This window comes from Myxocyprinus asiaticus, chromosome 29, assembly GCF_019703515.2.
Source record: "Myxocyprinus asiaticus isolate MX2 ecotype Aquarium Trade chromosome 29, UBuf_Myxa_2, whole genome shotgun sequence".
Lineage (NCBI taxonomy): Eukaryota > Metazoa > Chordata > Actinopteri > Cypriniformes > Catostomidae > Myxocyprinus > Myxocyprinus asiaticus.
This window is the reverse complement of record NC_059372.1, coordinates 41,232,925-41,250,021: the sequence shown is the minus strand read 5'-3', so window position 1 is coordinate 41,250,021 and position 17,097 is coordinate 41,232,925. Positions and strand designations below refer to the sequence as shown.

The window sequence follows — 17,097 nt, the reverse complement described above, 5'->3', positions numbered from 1 at the left end:
TCAATTGATATTTCTCACTTCGCGCTGATAGTTTTACATGAATACATCACTTCCGGTTGGGCGGTCGCATATGGTCTAGTTGCACGAGTTGAAATATTTTAACACAGCCGAGGTTCAAATCAGATCCAAAAATGTCGCATCCGGAGACGGTTGGAACCTCACACAGCCCCTGTGTGATGTTCCATTGGAATGACTTCCGGTCTATCGTCTGTTGTTTGTTGGATGCAGTGAAAAGGCGGCTTTACGATGTAACAATCAAATGACCACATAGCGAACTGCTTATCCAGAAGTGTGAAGCTTCCGTCAAACAAACTTAGAAACTGACACAGTAATTCATCAAAATAAAAGTTTGGTTTAAATGGACGCGTGAAATTGAAGAAATTATGACAAAAAATATATTACTACTGCACAATAAAAATGTAATATTCATTTTAATAGTATTATTATTTTTATAAATATTATTATAATTACTATTATAGCAGGAATAATAATATTTTAGCAAATTTCACAAGCAAGTGTGCTGTTGTACTGAATGTACTGTAAGATTTTAATTTATACAGTGATTCTCTGTTGTGCTAACGTTATTTGACAAAAAATAACTGTTTTAGATTCAGCTGTGAAGATGTTATTGAAGCACTTTATTTGATAAAATAAATTCATTTGATGAACTCTTTATGAAATAATTTGATTATTCATATTTTTGATTAAAAAAAATCTTTTACTCATGGAATTCAGAAAAAAAATCAAATGGAAAACAAATCTGTCATGTGTATTTTGTTGATTCATGTTTTTCATGTCTTTTATTTTGAAAAGTTTAGTTCCTGTTTCATGTCATGTGGTTCCCTTGTCATGTGATTTTATGTTTCCCTCCAGGTTCATGTGTCTTGTTTTCATTGGTTTATTGTTTGATTATCTTTTTATCAGTTCTGTCTGTTCATTGGTTTACTCATCTTTGTTTTATCCCTTGTCCATGTATTTAAGCCCTCATGTTTACCATTGTCCTTTGTCAGGTATTGTGTTTGTGTAGCGTAGTCAAGTCTATGTCAAGTCGGTTATGTTTGTTATGGTTTGGATTCACATTTCGGATATCACTTATGTAAATAAACTGCACTTGGGTTCATTTTTACTTCATCGTCTTCATCATCATCATTGCCAGCACCAATACAGAATGTTACAAAAGCACAATTAGGAGGAAAAAATATTTCATCTGGTCCTATTTTTTATGCCATGCAAACTTAAACATTTGCATTTTCTTTGAAGTAATAAAAGTTGTTGATGTACTGAATATCTAATTTAGCTCAATGAAACGTCAATAAAGTGGTGATTTTGCTAAAAATTGTTTTCTTTGAAAGACAAATGTGTCTTCCTGAAGGGGGCGCCTCCCGGCCTGAAAGCTGAATTCTTTGTTGATCAGCATTCAAATCTGACATTTGTACATTAATACTGTGCTTGTATATTTTTACTACAAGGATTGGTCCCTGAGATATAAATCCACCCCTGCAATCTCTGGAAAATTATTAAATAAAATGCCCTATTCAGTAACCACAAACTACTCTTATTGTTCCATCCGGCCCAGCGCTGAGAAAAGTAACATGTACGGCATGACAACATCGCCTGTACACTTCAGTACCATAGTAAGGAAATTTTCACTAATGAAGTTTAATAGGCACTGAATTGCCAAAATATAATTTAAAGTCAATAATATAATGTTACGTGCTCTTTCCTATTTCTTTTATTAATTAATTAATTTATTTATTTTGCTATTTCATTCACGTGACCGTGCTGACGTGCTGGCTGTTTCCAGAGCGTGCGCACAGACTGTAGTGGGATTTTTGGACTTTCCTTCTAGAATCGGATTAAATGTAATTAAATATTTATAGTAGGTCCACTGATGAAACTGAATTAAACAGTAATGTTAACTGGCAATAATGAGAACAAGTCTGCTCATAAAGCATAATAGGATGGAAAATGCTAAAATGGTGTTTCAGCAATTAGAATATCTCTTTTAATAAACTGTGGATTTTCCTCTCTCACTAATATTCCATGTCATAAACTTGATATTAACCTTCTGAAACTGTAAAAATCTGCTTTTTACATTATAAGGTATGGTTAATCACCGTAAAAATTACAGAAGTGCACATGATGACACGAAGTTCATCAATAGTAGCTCTTCCAGGAGCAGTGACCAATAAACATGTATAGACAGTACTCATTGTCACTCACACAAACACTAAACACCATCAGGGTAACGTGAAATTGAAATAATGCAATAAACTTTAACTAAACTACATCAAACATAACACAAAACACCCCAGTGTACATAACTGATATTAAAAATAAGAAGAAACATAACTATTCCCATAAAATATAATGAAATATGATGGGTCATGCAGGGAATTGTGGGAACGCCCGATTATTGTTTTTTACTGTAATTTTAACAATAATTTACTGTAAAAAAATTACATGTACTCTCTTGTTAAACATAATGTAAATTTTAACCATTAATTATACAGGAAAATCATACTTTTTATATCTAAAAACAACATTTTATTGTAAAAACTACTGTATTGTCTTTTAAAATATATATAAAAAATGTTTTACTGTATATTTTACAGTTAATACTCGTTAATCAATTAATGTTTTTTCTGTAGCATTTTTACAGTCTTTTACCGTTAAAATTACAGACATTTTTTTTACAGTGTAAGGCACTGCCATTATCAACCTTGAATGTGGAACACTTCTGGCTTCCAGCTATTTTAGTGATACAAAAATACTAAATTATGCTGCTTTATATTACAGGCTGGCAATAAATGTCATCATATTATTATCATTAATTATGATTTTCATAAACTCATTGGTTTTGAACACATATAGTTTTACCATATATCGCATTTTGCCATCGTTTTATCACACACTGTTGAATGAGAGATCAGGCGCTGACAGGACAGTCCTCCACGCCATCTGACACACCTCCACAAACTTTACACAACCAGCAGAGAGGAGAAAGCTGCTGGGCAAATGTTGCTTTAACTTTCTTTGCATCTTGTTTCAAATTGGCAAAATAATAAACGCACAATTGTCAGAGAACATTCTCTCTTTCTTAGCGGTGCATAGTAAACAGACACGCAGATCTCGCATTCAACATGGCTTATGAAACATCGTCTTTGGAAATAAATACATAAATTCATCATCGGAGGTTATGCAGGAACATATAAATGGAGGATTACATGGAGACAAGAAACACTGCATCGTCACGATCTCGGTAAAGTAAGAAGCAGACTTTATTACCGCCTCTTCAATACAACACACAGCAACAAGTGAATGATTTACTCTTTTACTGTAAACAGTGCTCGAATTGAGGGGGGGCTGGGGGGATCCAGGACCCCCCATAAGGCATTAGGGACCCCCCATAAGAAGTAAAAAAATAGACTTAGGGGGGTCCCCAAGATACTTATATTTTAGTAAAAATAATAATGACAAATCTAATTAAATTCATGCAGTGGATACGGTCAATTTTGTGAATTAATTATTTACAATAATTTATATTAAGTTTGTTTATAGGCTAGTTGTCATGTCTCTTTAAAATGTAAACGCCCCGCCCCACATCTAAAGACCGCTAAGCGCATGACATCGTTGACATGACTGCTTGCTTGGCGCCACTACGGTGAATCTAACTTTAGCTAAAAAATGGAGAATAATAAACCTCCACTCGCAGTCAGGAAGAGAAAGCTTCTTACTGACTTTTTTGAGGGGTAATTCTCTCTCTCTATATATCTTTCTACTATATCTATCCACTCCATGTCGGGGCTTTTGTATTCCTTGCATAAATTGGAAACAATTACTGTAGGCTTACTAATTTTTCATTATTAATAGTCCTGGTTCTACAGGGGTGCTAGAGATCGCGATGAAGATGAGTGACAGCTTTTTAGTGATTATAAAGGGAGCGCTCATTGTGCGCTTTCTATGCTATATATAATCCATTCAGAATTTGTATGAAACTTGTTTTTCATGCTGCTTGTTTTTCATGTACATACCAATGGCCACGTACACGCTGCAAAGTTTCGGGAATTACATCTGCATATAAATGCGGGATTCGCTCTTGAAATAGCAATGATTGACTTATTGATAACCATAGCATTGTTTGTTCCTGAATAAAGCAGCCTTTTTGACTAAAATGGTTGAATAGTCTGCTGACTGACTCACTCATAACCTTCTGATGTAACAATGTAACTGCACTGAAATCATTGAAAAATCCCCACCAACACTAACACACAGACTGACAGCCTTTCTTGTCACAATTTCTATTTTTAATATCTAATAAACTAGTTTCATGCATTTAAACAAGTCTTTTGGAACAAACATTATTATCACAAAGTGTCACATCAATCATCCAGTTGTTTTTAGGGTAGTAAATACTACACTGGTAAATAATGCTAGAATTATTCTGTTGGATGCACACTACTGTTCAAAAGTTCAAAAGTCTCTTCTGCTCACCAAGCCTGCATTGATCCAAAATACCGTAAAAACAGTAATATTCTGAAATCTTATTGAGTCTGGAAGCCATCTGATTATTTTCTACGGTTTTTGAGACATTTCAATGTATTTTGAATCCACATGATTTTATAGGTCTTCAAGTGCCTTATATGTAGTCCCCTGGTATATTTGCCATAGTTGCCCTTTTGGGTCTACTGCTTTGTTACCCTCTAAATCAAGTATTACTTGGAGTAAGCCATTTAAAAGAAGAATAGTAGCTTATCTCTCTTTGTTATATCACATTGATTGAAAATGTATATTTTTTTTATTCTTTATCAACACAAAAGCCTGTTCTTTTATTTAAGCCTGTTTTTAATAAATAGTGTATAGTTATGCATATTATGATCAAATAAATATATTGTATATTTTGTATAAATTGTATATATATATATATATATATATATATAAAAACAAAAAAAAAAAATGGTGGGGACCCCCCATAAGACTATTTACGAGCACTGACTGTAAATGCTGACGTTAGAAGATTTTCCAACATTGGCACATAATTCTGCTGTACATCCTGTGATTGTGTGATAGTTTATAAACTTATATCACAAAATTCTGGTATTATTATCCTTCTATTCATTTACATTGTGGTCAATAACAGCAGAACGTTTACACATTCGCCGGAAATGCAGCCGCTGCTTACTTCGGCGTTGCAAAGTAAGGTGGATATATTAAGTAATAAATGCTTTAATAGTAAGTGTTACTAAAACAGTAACAAATACATTAATTACATTTAAATGTAAATCCAACTAATTACATATATAATTTATTTACTATGAATTCATGCCTTGTTCATGTTAAAAAACATTATCAAACTGCCTATAAATGAACCTATTAAACAATAATAAATGATTTGCTACAGTGAATATAAACAAATAACAAACTACTTGTATGTAGATTATTAATGTAGGAACAATAGTTTATAAATGATCGATTGACTATAAATTAATGCTTTACAAATACTTTATACCGTGTAGTTATTATAAAGTGTTACCCATTTGTTTTGTTCTTGATCTCCTAGACTATTCTGTCAGATAGATCCTGGGGCTGTTATCTTGTTTCTGGATTTTTGTAAGGCTTTCGATACTATCGAACATGGTGTTTTTCTTCACTCCTTAAAAGTGTTTGGTTTTGGTAATCATTATTATTGATGAAGTTAGTATGTTCTATAAGGACATTGATAGTTCCATTATTCTAAATATGGAAACTCCTAAAAGACTGTAGTCATATTTTCAAAATCAATGCCAAAATTTCACAAGTATGTCAAGGATGCCCGAACCATTAATGTCGTGAAAAATTTGCTTCCATCACAAATTCTCTCCAAATAGAATGCTTCTGTTAATCAACTATCATATTACCTCTTGGAATAAATCTTTATCTTTATGCAAATTGTTTGAATGAGATGTTAACTTTGTTATGGATTTATTTGATGAAGAGGAAATATTATGTCTTGTGAGGTTTTTATGTTTTCATACAGTTTTCCTATACCATTTAAATAATTCCTATCGGTTGTAAATGCCATCCCAAAATGGTATTATACAAATAATGAAAAGCCTTCTGAATTTGGGAAGTGATGAAAGAATAATGCCAGAGTTAATAGTAGATGGCTGAAGATTATTTAGTGCCTCTTGTAACAACAAATGCATTAGACAAGATAAGATTTCTTACAAAGTGAAAGAAGTGAACTTCAAAATACTACAAAAAATGTACCCCAGTATTGCAGCTTTATCTAAATATATGGATATGGATAACAAATGCATGTTTTGTGGTGTAAATGAGGAAGATTTATGTACCAAAACAAGATGATGGAGTATGTGGTGAACTTTTATATTCTGTATGGCAAATATTGTATCCACCAACACAAAATGTGCTAACTGCTAACCAAATTTCACCTATTAAAAATAAAATAAAAAAATTGAAGTTTTGAAAAGTCTTTAAAATGTATTGTCAATAAGAATCGCACTTTACTAAATTTTACTGAGAAATGTTTTTGTTCTGTAAAGCCCTAACTTCGCATCTGACTGTACTGTATATTTACTTGATAATGTATATTATATAAATAAAATCTTTTTTTTTTCCTCTCCTTGTTCTTTCCTCCTTTATATGTAAGAGAATGAAATTTAATTTTTACAGTATTGACATTTATCTGAAATTTTGTGAACATGTCAGTTATTATACTAATTTATTTTTGAGTAACAATCTTGAATAATAATAATAATAATAAAAATCATAGCTAACAAATAATGCTAGAATATACAATACTCACTTTACAGCAACTATAAAAACACACAGCTTTGAAATATGTATGTTTGCTTTGTTTAAATATGCTTTGAATTGAGCCAAGTGGTCAGTGTGTGACATCTCGATCTTCTATTGGTCACACGTCTTCTCGTCATCCATATTCACAATTCAGAGAGAGATCTTTTAAGGGCTCTGGTTCAGAGTTCATCTGAACTTTCCTTCATAGTGCAGAGCTTTCATTTCCGGTGTCCCGCGTTCGGATGCATTTGAATGGGAGTGAATGGAGCGCAAAGTGTTATATTCATACAATTTTCATAATTTTTCAACCAAAAAAACAAAAAACAAATACAGGGTATTAGGGACAGCCCTAATATATATATATGTTGAAGTCAGAAGTTAACATACACATAGATTGAAGTCATTAAAACTAATTTTTGAGCCACTCCACAGGCTCCATTGACTATATCACAATTCCAGTGGGTCAGAAGTTTACATATACTAAGTTAACTGTGCCTTTAAGTAGCTTGGAAAATTCCAGAAAATGATGTCAAGCCTTTAGACAATTAGCCAATTAGCTTCTGATAGGAAGTGTACTGAATTGGAGATGTACACTGGCGGCCAAATGTTTGGAATAATGTACAGATGTTGCCACACACCCCATTGAGAGCGAGAACCACTTAATCGCGACCACGAGGAGATTACCCCATGTGACTCTACCCTCCCTAGCAACCGTGCCAATTTGGTTGCTTAGGAGACCTGGCTGGAGTCACTCAGCACACCCTGGATTTGACCTCACGACTCCAGGGGTGGTAGTCAGCATCAATACTCGCTGAGTTACCCAGGCCCCCAGTTATCTGTGCCTTTACTCAGCTTGGAAAATTCCAGAAAATTGTGGCAAGCCTTTAGGCAATTAGCCAATTAGCTTCTGATAGGCTAATTGGAGTCAATTGGAGGTGTACCTGTGGATGTATTTTAAGGCCTCAGTGCCTCTTTTCTTGACATCATAGGAAAATGAAAAGAAATCAGCCAAGACATCAGAAAAAAAAATTGTGGACCTCCGCAAATCTGGTTCATCCTTGGGAGCAATTTCAAAATGCCTGAAGGTACAATGTTCATCTGTGCAAACAATAGTAAGCAAGCATAAACACCATGGGACCACGCAGCCATTATACCGCTCAGGAAGGAGACATATTCTGTCTCCTAGAGATGAACGTAGTTTGGTGCGAATAGTGCAAATCAATCCCAGAACAACAGCAAAGGACCTTGTGAAGATGCTTGAGGAAACAGGTAGACATGTATCTATATCCACAGTAAAACAAGTCCTATATCGACATAACCTGAAAGGCTGCTCAGCAAGGAAGAAGCCACTGCTCCAAAACTGCCATAAAAAAGCCAGATTACAGTTTGCAAGTGCACATGGGGACAAATATATTTTTTGAGAAATGTCCTCTGGTCTGATGAAACAAAAATTTAACTGTTTGGCCATAATGACCATCATTATGTTTGGAGGAAAAAGGGTGAGGCTTGCAAGCCGAAGAACACCATCCCAACCGTGAAGCATGGGGGTGGCAGTATCCTGTTGTGGGGGTGCTTTGCTGCAGGAGGGACTGGTGCACTTCACAAAATAGATGGCATCATGAGGAATTTGGATATACTGAAGCAACATCTCAAGACATTAGCGAGGAAGTTAAAGCTTGGTCGAAAATGGGTCTTCAAAATGGACAATGACCCAAAGCATGCCTCCAAAGTTGTGGCAAAATGGCTTAAGGACAACAAAGTCAAGGTATTGGAGTGGCCATCACAAAGCCCTGACCTCAGTCCAATAGAACATTTGTGGGCAGCACTGAAAAAGCGTGTGCGAGCAAGGAGGCCTACAAACCTGACTCCAGTTCTGTCTGGAGGAACGGGCCAAAATTCCAGCAACTTATTGTGAGAAGCTTGTGGAAGGCTACCCAAAATATTTGACCTAAGTTAAACAATTTAAAGGTAATGCTACCAAATACTAACAAAGTGTATGTAAACTTCTGACCCACTGGGAATGTGATGAAAGAAATAAAAGCTGAAATAAATCATTCTCTCTACTATTATTCTGACATTTCACGTTCTTAAAATAAAATAGTGATCCTAATTGACCTAAGACAGGGAAAGTTTTCTACGATTAAATGTCAGGAATTGTGAAAAACTGAGTTTAAATGTATTTGGCTAAGGTGTATGTAAACTTCTGACTTCAACTATATATATATATATATATATATACTGGTGGCCAAAAGTTTGCAATAATGGACAGATTTTGCTCTTATGGTAAGAAATTGGTACTTTTATTCACCAAAGTGGCATTCAACTTATCACAATGTATAGTCAGGACATTAATAATGTGAACAATTACTATTGTCTTCTTAACTTCTTAAACTACTTCAATGAGTTCTCATCAAAATATCCTCCATGTGCAGCAATGACAGCTTTGCAGATCCTTGGCATTCTAGCTGTCAGTTTGTCCAGATACTCACGTGACATTTCACCCCACGCTTCCTGTAGCACTTGCCATAGATGTGGCTGTCACTTCTCACGCACCTTACAGTCTAGCTGATCCCACAAAAGCTCAATGGGGTTAAGATCCATAACACTCTTTTCCAATTATCAGTTGTCCAATGTCTGTGTTTCTTTGCCCACTCTAACCTTTTCTTTTTGTTTTTCTGTTTCAAAAGAGGCTTTTTCTTTGCAATTCTTCCCATAAGGCCTGCACCCCTGAGTCTTCTCTTTACTGTTGTACATGAAACTAGTGTTGAGTGGGTAGAATTCAATGAAGCTGTCAGCTGAGGACATGTGAGGCATCTATTTCTCAAAGTAGAGTCTCTGATGTACTTATCCTCTTGTTTAGTTGTACATCTGGCCTTCCACATCTCTTTCTGTCCTTGTTAGAGCCAGTTGTCCTTTGTCTTTGAAGACTGTAGTGTGCAACTTTGTATAAAATCTTCAGTTTTTTTGCCAATTTCAAGCATTGTATAGCCTTCATTCCTCAAAACAATGATTGACTGATGAGTTTCTAGAGAAAGCTGTTTCTTTTTTGCCATTTTTGAGCTGGCTAATTTTAAGACATACCAGTCTATTGCATAATGTGGCAACTCAAAAACAAACACAAAGACAATGTTAAGCTTCATTTAATGAACCAAATAGCTTTCAACTATTTTTGATATAATGACAAGTGATTTTCTAGTACCAAATTAGCAATTTAGCATGATTACTCAAGGATAAGGTGTTGGAGTGATGGCTGCTGGAAATGGGGCCTGTCTAGGTTTGATCAAAAATGACTTTTTTCAAATAGTGATGGTGCTGTTTTTAACATCAGTAATGTCCTGACTTTACTTTGTGATCAGTTGAATGCCACTTTGGTGAATTAAAGTACCAATTTCCTTCCGAAACAGCAACATCTGTACATTATTCCAAACTTTTGGCCACCAGTGTACACCTCCAATTCAGTACACCTCCTATATATATATATATATATATATCCTGTATATACGTCACTCCAAATTACAGTGTGCCAGAAGCTGTGAGGCATGTCAAGGTGTTGTCGGGCATATTGTAACCAGGCCTTTTTGTGGCATTGGCACAGTAAAGGCTTCTTTCTGGCAACTCGACCATGCAGCTCATTTTTGTTCAAGTATCGTCGTATTGTGCTCCTTGAAACAACCACACTTTCTGTATTTCTCAGAGGTTACCTGTGGGTTTTTCTTTGTATCCCAAACAATTCTTTTGGCAGTTGTGGCTGAAATCTTTCTTGGTCTACCTGACCTTGGCTTGGTATCAAGAGATCCCGAATTTCCACTTCTTAATAAGTGATTGAACAGTACTGACTGGCATTTTCAAGGCTTTGCATATTTTTTATATCCTTTTCCATCTTTATAAAGTTCCATTACCTTGTTACGCAGGTCTTATGACAGTTCTTTTCTGCTCCCTATGGCTCAGTATCTAGCCTGCTAAGTGCATCCACGTGAGAGCTAACAAACTCATTGACTATTTATACACAGACACTAATTATAATTTAAAAAGCCACAGGTGTGGGAAATTAAACTTTAGTTGCCATTTAAACCTGTGTGTGTCACCTTGTGTGTTTGTAACAAGGCCAAACATTCAAGGGTATGTAAACTTTTGATCAGGGCCATTTGGGTGATTTCTGTTATCATTATGATTTAAAAAGGAGCCAAAGAACTATGTGATAATAAATGGCTTCATATGATCACTATCCTTAAATAAAAGACAGTTTTTTTGCATGATCAGTCATATTTTCAAAATCAATGCCAAAATTTAAATATTTCTGCTAGGGTATGCAGACTTTTGAGCACAACTGTGTGTGTGTGTATATATATATATATATATATATATATATATATATATATATATATATATATATATATATATATATATATATACACACACACACACACACACACACACACTGTATATACACACAATCAACAATTAACCCCCACTATTACCCCTACCCCTCCCAATCCCCAACCCCACCCCCACCCTGGCCCCCAACAACATCCCAGTGATCATACATGATTATAGATACACACACACACAAAAAAAAAAAAATAATAATAATAATCACACATATTGACAACTACACTTCTCTCTCCACTAACCCTCCCCGAGAGCCCTCCAGAAACGCCAGATATCCGCCCCATTTCCCCACAAACAAGTCCAATTTCCCCAGTCTTCTAAATGACCCTTCTTCAAAGGCCGCCACCCTCCCCATCTCCAAGCACCACTCCTGAAATGAGGGTGCTCCAGCCGACCTCCATCCCCTGTCTGGCGATCATGACTACTGAGTGCACCTTTACGTTTTTCAGCAATTTGTGCTACAGTAGCTCTTCTGTGGGATCGGACCAGATGGGCTAGCCTTCGCTCCCCCCGCACATCAATAAGCCTTGGGTGCCCATGACCCTGTCTCTGGTTCACCGTTGTTCTTCCTTGGACCACTTTTGGTAGGTAATAACCACTGCATACCGGGTACACCTCACAAGACCTGCTGTTTTGGAGATGCTCTGACCCAGTCGTCTAGTCATCACAATTTGGCCCTTGTCAAAGTCACTCAGAGCCTTACGCTTGCCCATTTTTCCTGCTTCCAACACATGAAATTCAAGAACTGACTGTTCACTTGCTGCCTAATATATCCTTCTCCTTGACAGGTGCCTTTGTAATGAGTTAATCAATGTTATTCACTTCACCTGTCAGTGGTTTTAATGTTGTGGCTGATCAGTGTATTTTAAGCATTATATAAATATGATGCTTAATGCTCAATATAATGCTGACTGTATATATAATGCAACATATTAAGCCTTTTTCTGATCAACTAAATGGAGTTTGGCATTCCATGTTTAACAAAGGTGGGTTTTAAGGGTTTCATATGTTCAAATAAAATGTTATTTTAATATTTGTTTTAATAATAATAATTAATAATTTTCTTTATTTATCACACATTATACATATACGGTGAAATTCTTCTTTTTCACATATCCCAGCTAGGCTGGGGTCAGAGTGCAGGGTCAGCCATGATATGGCGCCCCTGGAGCAGATAGGGTTAAGGGCCTTGCTCAAGGGCCCAACAGTGGCATCTTGGCGGTGCTGGGGCTTGAACCCCCGACCTTCTGATCAGTAACCCAGAGCCTTAACCGCTGAGCTACCACTGCCCTGAGCTACCACTCCCCATCTTTTTGCTGTATGCTACGCTTTAATGTTTGTTTACTTAGTTTTATTTTTTTTATTTATTTATTTTTGAAAATTACAAGTTGAAGAAGAAGAAAGGCATCAGCGCCTTCTTACAGAGGTCATGGCGGTCTGTCAAGCGAACTCTCCTTCAATGCTACTGAGGCAACAGTGACACCTCTTGAGGTCCCACCACAGCCTAATACAGATGATGCCCAGCATGGTCCATCCGGCCTTCAGTGGTACATGGACACTGAAACAATTGATCCCGAGCCAGCTGATGGTGGGTCTACTGTCATTATTACTCAGATTCATACTAATTTTGTTCTGTTTTTCCCCTTGTCGACTGTTTCCTGTTTCTCCCCTGATTTTGTTAATGATGGTGCCGTCTGCTCCCCTCTCTGTCTTCGTTTCTTTTACTTTTTTATTTTACTTATGTATAGTTATTCTTTGCTGGTTAATGATTGCCAAATTCTGCTTGATATACGAAACTCAGATTTCTACGCTTAATCTGAGTGGACCTCGCTTTTGCTTGCCTCCCCCCTCACCAAACATCCCTGATTACCTGTGCTGGAGGGCTTTTGAACTTCTGCGGAGGAAGCGCCGCAGGAGACGTGGCAAGCGAGCAGGTGTCGCGGTTAGGTGGAAGTACTGCCTGGCTTCGGATCTTGCTCGCCGGTTTGCTTCAGCCCTTCCAACACCGGATCTCTTCTGCCAATGGCGCGTCATGTGGCGCTCACTGGAGATGCCTCGTCGGTGGGTTTGCTCGCTTTCTCCCTAGTGCATTTCACCCAGGACACGCCGAGGAGTTAGCCACCTTAATCTCCACACCATCAGCTGTGTAACAGCTACTGCTAGTGAACCATTACTGCTCAGGACTGCACTTACCAACGCACGGTCTTTGGTAAACAAAACTTTTATATTACATGACTTTTTTATTTCACAAAGCTTTGATCTTCTCTTTGTCACAGAGACTTGGATTAAAATGGGAGACTTAAGTCCGTTTTCTGAACTAGTCCCTCCGGACTGCTCATTTTTTAATTCCCCTCAGACCACTGGTCACGGCGGAGGTCTGGCTTCTGTTATAAAAAACACACTTCACTGCCGCTCTGTACCTACAGCTGCATATCGTAGCTTTGAGGTTTTGCTGCTCCATATGGAACTTGGTAATCCAGTGTTGTTCATATTGATCTACCAAACAAGGATTTTATCAATGAATTCGCTGATTTTTGGGGGGGGGGGATTGTGACAAGCTTTGATAGCATTATACTTTTGGGTGATTTTAAAATTCACTTAGGCTGTGCTTCCAATCCACTATCTAAGGAGTTTTCAACCCTTATTGTTCAGTGGGTAAATGGCCCCACGCATTTACATAGTCATACCCTTGACTTGGTATTAACACATGGAATATCTGTTGACAGCATTGAAATCTGTGACAACACCTTTTCTGATCACAATCCGATCCTGTTTTCAACCTCTCTCTCTGACTCTGTGGTGAAAGTCCCATCTCAGGTACGTTTGTCACGTATATTTTCTCCACGCTACTCTACAGACTTCTCAAATGCATATAACGAGGTCCGTAAACCTCTGGATTTTGCATCTCCATCAAATAATTGGGATACTGAGGAACATCTCAACTTTTTCAATTCCATCTGTTCAAATACCTTAAACTCTATAGCCCCACTAAAGGCACGTCACCGAAAACCGAAATCAGAGCCCTGGTTTAATGACACTACGTGATCACTCAGGCAGATCTGCCAGCAGGCGGAACGTAAATGGAAAAAGGACCATCTACATGTGTCTTACGAAATAATGAAGAATGCACTGTCCACATTCCAAAAAGCTGTCAAACCTGCCAAGTCAAAAAAATCTATCTGAGATTATAACTAAAAACTCCCATAGACCCAGAACTCTTTTCTCCACCATCAACGAAGTTTTAAATCCTATTACAACTACTTTTCCTGAGACATCAGTGGATCTATGTGAAAATGTTCTTAATTTTTTTACTGAAAAGGTTACCAGTATTCGATCTCAGCTGCTGCCAGATGTTCATGACCTGGTTGAGACTCCATCCTGTTCAGCTGTTTGGAGTGTATTTGAGCCTGTTTCTCTCCAATTATGCAGAGAAATCACTGAACGTCTAAAGCCTACCTTATCTCCAAATGATGTTGTACCACCATGCTTTTTCAAGCAAATATTTGACACTACTGGTCCAGATTTACTGTCTGTTATTAACAACTGTCTCTGCACTGGGACTGTCCCGAATTGTTTTAAACTTGCAAGGGTGACACCTCTCCTCAAAAAACCCACTTTGGATCCCACTATCTGTACCAATTTTAGGCCTATCTCTAACTTGCCTTTTATTGCGAAGATTATGGAGAAAGCAGTTTTAACCCAGTTGCAATCATTTTCAAATATGAACTCTATCCTTGAACCTCTCCAGTCGGGTTTCAAAGCTTTGCATAGTACAGAATCTGCTCTACTAAAAGTACTAAATGACATCTTAATGACTACAGACTCTGGGAATGTCATGGCCCTGGTCCTCTTACATTTTAGCTCAGCATTTGATCTGGTTGATCACAATATCCTTACTTCACGCCATGAGCATTGTGTTGGTATTCGAGGTACGGCTCTGGATTGGTTCCGGTCATATCTATCAAGTAGAAGCTTCTCTGTTGCAGTGGGCCAGCACACCTCCTCTGTGGCACAGCTTACCTGTGGTGTTCCGCAGGGCTTGATCCTCGCTTCAACCCTATTTTCTTTATATATGCTTCCTATGGGTGCAATTTGTAACAAATATGGGGTGTCCTTTCATTGTTATGCTGACGACACACAGATCTATGTACCTATAAAACATCATGACAAACAAGCTCTTGACCCTCTCTTAGCTTGTCTGCAGGAACTCAAAACCTGGCTGACAGATAATTTCCTACACCTTAATGAGAGTAAAACAGAATTTATCCTGTTTGGACCAAACAAGCTTAAAACAGTGAACAACATTGACTTGGGTATTCTCACTCCTTATCTCACTTCTCACGCTAAGAACCTAGGCTCTTTCTTTGATAGTAGCTTAAAGTTCGATAAACAAATTAACGAAGTGGTTAGATCGAGTTTTTTCCACCTACGTCACCTAGCTAAAACAAAACATTTTCTATCCAGGAAAACTTTTGAAATTGTGATCCATGCTTTTATTTGTTCACGCTTGGATTACTGTAATTCTCTGTAATCTGGCCTGGACCAATCAGCACTATCCCGCCTGCAGATGGTCCAAAATGCTGCGACATGTCTTTTAACTGGCAGTCATAAACATGAACACATTACTCCCATCCTGATCTCCTTGCACTGGTTGCCTATTAGATTTCAAATTAATTTTAAGATTTTAACATTTGTCTATAAATCATTAAACAATCTGGCACCCCATTATCTCTGTGATTTGGTTCGTCTGCATAACCCAGCCAGATCACTCAGATCCGGGGATCTTGGATTTCTGTCTGTTCCTAGATCCAGGATGAAGCATAAAGGTGATTGTGCTTTTAGTATCACTGGCCCCAAACTGTGGAACAGTTTACCAGATTACCTCAGGACCACCTCCTCTCTATCTGTTTTTAAATCGTTGCTTAAAACTTTCTTATTTTCATTAGCTTTAAAATTTCCCTTAAATCATGGTTAAGCTGTGAAACTGCCTTACTACCTATGTTTTATTTCTGTTATACTGTCTTGCCTGTAATGCCACTGTACAGCACTTTGGTCAACCATGGTTGTTTTTAAATGTGCTCTATAAATACATGTGATTTGATTTGATTTATTCACAACAGTATCTAGTGACCATAGTGTCTGTGTATTTATATACCTGCTGTTTATCTAATCCCTTGTATGGTATTCAACATTTCTGATGCATGAAATTTTTTCCATGTATCTTGTCAGTATTTTCCTGATTCCATGTATAAAGAAGTATATATATTATTTTACCCTGATTGTCCTGCAGTTGTAAGTTCATGTAATCTCGAACATTAACCATGTTTAGTCTGCTGGTAGCTGATTTGCATTAAACTCTTTAAATAAATGTGTATTCTGTCTGTTAAGTCACAATCAGCACTTCTAACGATCTTCATATCAGGCAATCAAAAAAACTAGCATTCTCACATATGAACATGTTTGTTCTGCATGTGTTCAAGGGAACATGTAAATCTGACGGATGGAAGGTACAGTACACACTTTTGTTGTATTCACCAGTGTTTGTCTTTTCACATTAATTATTGTGAACTGAGTCCTGACGAATAGATCAGTGTTCACTATTTTTAAAACATGTTTCAAACAATTTACAGTAGATTGTCAAACATTAAAAGTTATGTAAGACCTATGCTTATGGGAAAATCTACTTTTTGCAGGTCACCATAAAATTTATACCCAAGAGGATATTGTAAGTTGGTGAAATAATAAATACATGTAATATACAGTGGGGTCCAAAAATCTGAGACCACTTTGAAAATGTTTTTTTTTTTCTTCTTTTTTTTTTTTTCATTTAAACCTGAAAATTTACTTTGAAAAGTTTAAACAAAGAAAGGTTATGATGTAAAAAGAAGAAATATTCTATAAAATGTAGTA

The 17,097-nt window shown here is 36.8% G+C and overlaps 1 protein-coding gene across 1 annotated transcript in view; it reads left to right on the top strand.

The window, feature by feature from the left end:
- LOC127419752 (spermatogenesis-associated protein 2-like) overlaps positions 1–17,097 on the top strand; it is a 118,640-nt gene that overhangs the window by 31,802 nt on the left and 69,741 nt on the right. The gene's annotated exons all lie outside the window — the stretch shown is intronic.